Raw genomic sequence first — 3,587 nt, 5'->3', positions numbered from 1 at the left:
TTAAAAGCGTCCTAATAAATTTACAACTCGAGTAACACTTCGTATAGTCAATTATTTATTTTATAACTCCATAACATCATCTTTTATAAAATAAATGTCTAGACGATATATATATACATATATATATATATATATATATATATATATAAACTGAAGAGCTACGCTTTAATCTCATAAAAAAATCATCGAATTACTTAAATGATTCATTCTATTTATCCCCAAATAGTTACATGGTTAAAGTAGTAAATTTCAACCTTGACGGTATTTTTATAAAGCGAAATGGTCACGTATTTCTCAAAATACACATTCTTTAATTTTAGAGGCATTTTGGTAATTTTATAAAAATAATAATATAATATAAAAAAAATGAAGCTCATAGGCCAATCCCTAAGATATATTGTTATTTCGGTAAATTTTTGGAAGTAAACACGTGAAGTATTGCTAAAATAACGATTTTCTATTTATAGGGTCATTTTGATAACCAAACGAGATAAATAAYAGCTGGGTCAAAATTTGCATTTTAAATAAACTTAATGAAAGTCTCTTTATTTTACATAAARTTATTTTCTRGAAATTCAAGAGACTAAATGCTAATTTTTGAAACTTAAATATATAATATATATTAACAACAACGGTGAATAATAAGAACAAAATATATAGATAGCTTGTTGGTTAATGCTTTGAGGTTGTGTTGCTGAGGTCGCGGGTTCGAGCCCCGCCCTCAGCATGCGCTCCTATTTTTTTCTTAAGTAACCCCACGCAGTTTAATGGGTCTTGACCAACCTGTCACCAGGCCCACACAAACCAGGCCCACACAACAGAAACTTTACAGCATCCATGGCTGCAGTTTTGAAGCTTTTCATCTTCGAAAATAGCTCGATTCTTGACGTTTTTTCCTTATTCTTTTTACACCAAACTCTTGGTAATATTTTTACCAACACTTTGACATAAAGAACACGAATTTTCATTAAGAAATGAGTTCCATTTACTCATTTAAAGTTTTAGTTTTAAACTAAACCGAACAAAACTTTAAACTTCAAAATCAAACCATAAAACACCAAATCTGGAACGTGAGGTTACTACGGTTCTATAGAGGACTAAAAAACGAAGCTAACCATATAAAGAACATGAATTTTAGTTGAGTATTTTACCTCTAATCGACGAAAAACGAAGATTTCGGATGTAAATTTTCGAGCTCCGATTTCTCTCCCGATTCTCAACGAAATTTCAAAAGGTTTGAATGAAATCTGTAGAGGAGAACGTTATCTACATATCTCTGATTTTTTTTTTGGCTTATTGGTTGACTAAAAGAGCCAATAAGAAGTCTCAAAGRTTGCATCGTTCCATCACTTTCAAGAAATCAGAAAATGGCATAATTACATAACAGGTCCTTCTGGTTTGTACCTGTTAACACCTGACACACCCTCTTAACTATCACGAATTTACAATTTTTACCCATGTCTTGACTTTTTCTTTCACCTTTAGTCCGATTTTGAAACTTCTTTTGATTTTTTTTTCTTTATTTATTTATTTAACATATATATCTGTGTATATATATATATATATACATAAATACGTGTGTGTGTGTTATAATAATAATAAAAATGAAAATAATAATAGAGGTAAATTATTTATTGCTCGAATTTTTTTTTTTGGGTTTTACATTTTACATTTGCTTCCCAATTCAACCAATACCTTTTCTTCATCGCTCCAGTTTGCAAATGGTTTTGGCTCATAGTGCTCAGGAACTTCGGGGGTTGTACCAGTTGCTGGAACTCGTGGAATCAAATTCATTGGCACGTATGGTGGATTGTAGAGAAATTCACAAATTCTGGGGTGAATTCCTTCAAGGAAGTTGATCATGCGCACTTTCCATTGTGGGTATTCCTCTTGGATAAGCGTGGGAAGCTTGGATTGAGATCCAGTACTCATGAACGAGGTATTACCCATGTTTGCCATTGAAATTTGAAGAAAAAAATTAAAAAATAAGAACAAGATGAAACTGATTCAACAATGAGTGAAACAAGGTAATCTGAAGAAAATGATGTTCAAGGAATCACAGATTAATAACAAAAGCAGAATTAATTGAATTAGAATTCAAAACCTGCTTTGATACCAATTGTAGGATCTGAATTCAACTTTGGTATTGATCTAACACTCTAAACAAGCTCTAAAATAATTGAAGTGCAGCGGAAGTATTAATAAGAGCAAAACAAAGTGAGTAAGTGATTAGAAATTCTAAACACACCAAGAACACACAGTCTCAACGAAGAAGATGAATACAAAAAGATTGCTCCAAAGGTTTTTCAATTGATTCAATTGAAAAAATTTGACAATTACAATACTGGAAGCACACAGTTTACAAAGACCCTATCCGCTATTTATTCTAGTTCCTAACGACCTTAGAGACTAGATCTTGACAAGTGTCTTCATCTGGGTCGTCCAAAGAAAGTCGATTAAATCCTAGTCATGTGAGAAGCACATGCGGCTAACCCCCTTTGAAAAACTGTTAGAACAGAAACTTCACAGAAGACGAAAACCATAGACCCTCTGTAAGCCATCTCAGAGGCTCTGCTGTAAATGACTTGCATGTTCTTTTGATCAGAGGACTATTTTCCAGAACCTCTGTGAGACGCATCAGAGGTTCTGCCACTCTTCACTTGTTCGCTCATACGGCTTCTATTGCTAATCCTCTGTTGTCTTCTGTGGAGTTAACCTTCTGTCAAGACTTACAATATACTTTTTCTATACTTTTACAAGATAGGAATAATGGAGCTAACACACTCACAACTTTAACTCAAAAAGACAAGAAGTTTGTTTGGGAAGAAAAACAAGTAGAAGCATTCGAGACTCTTAAGCATAAGCTATGTAATGCACCTATTTTATCCTTGCTAGAAGGCTCGGAAAACTTTGTGGTATATTGTGACGCATCACATCAAGAAGTAGGATGCGTACTAATGCAAAAAGATAAGGTCATTGCATATGCCTGAAGACAACTCATAGTGCACAAGAAGAACTATACTACGCATGACCTAGAATTAGGATCTGTAGTATTCGCGCTTAAGATTTGGAGACATTACCTTTATGGTACCAAGTGCACTGTGTTTACTGATCACAAAATCTTTAACACATCCTCAACCAGAAAATGTTAAATATGAGACAAAGAAGATGGGTTGAACTGCATAATGATTACGACTGTGAAATTAAGTACCATCCAGGCAAGGCTAATGTAGTAGCTGATGCTTTGAGTAGAAAGGAAAGGGTGAAACCAACAAGAGTGCGAGCTTTGGGAGCAATAGTAACCACGAGTTTGAAAGCACAAATTCTCGAGGGACCAGAAAGAAACATTAAAGGAAGAGAATTTGAAGAATAAGACCCTACACCACAGGGAAACTAAGTTTCAACTGAAGTCACATGGAGTGAAATACTTGGGAAATAGGGTTTGGATACCTAAGGTTAGCGATCTTAGATTGATAATTTTGAACGAAGCCCATCGATTAAAATATTCAATTCACCTAGGAGCAGATAAGATGTATAAGGATTTGAGGGAACACTATTGGTGGTCTGGAATGAAGAAAGACATTGCA

This window comes from Cynara cardunculus (genome assembly GCF_001531365.2).
Source record: "Cynara cardunculus var. scolymus isolate 2C chromosome LG 5, CcrdV1, whole genome shotgun sequence".
Classification (NCBI taxonomy): domain Eukaryota; kingdom Viridiplantae; phylum Streptophyta; class Magnoliopsida; order Asterales; family Asteraceae; genus Cynara; species Cynara cardunculus.
The sequence above is the reverse complement of the archived record's forward strand: the minus strand, read 5'-3'. Positions refer to the sequence as shown.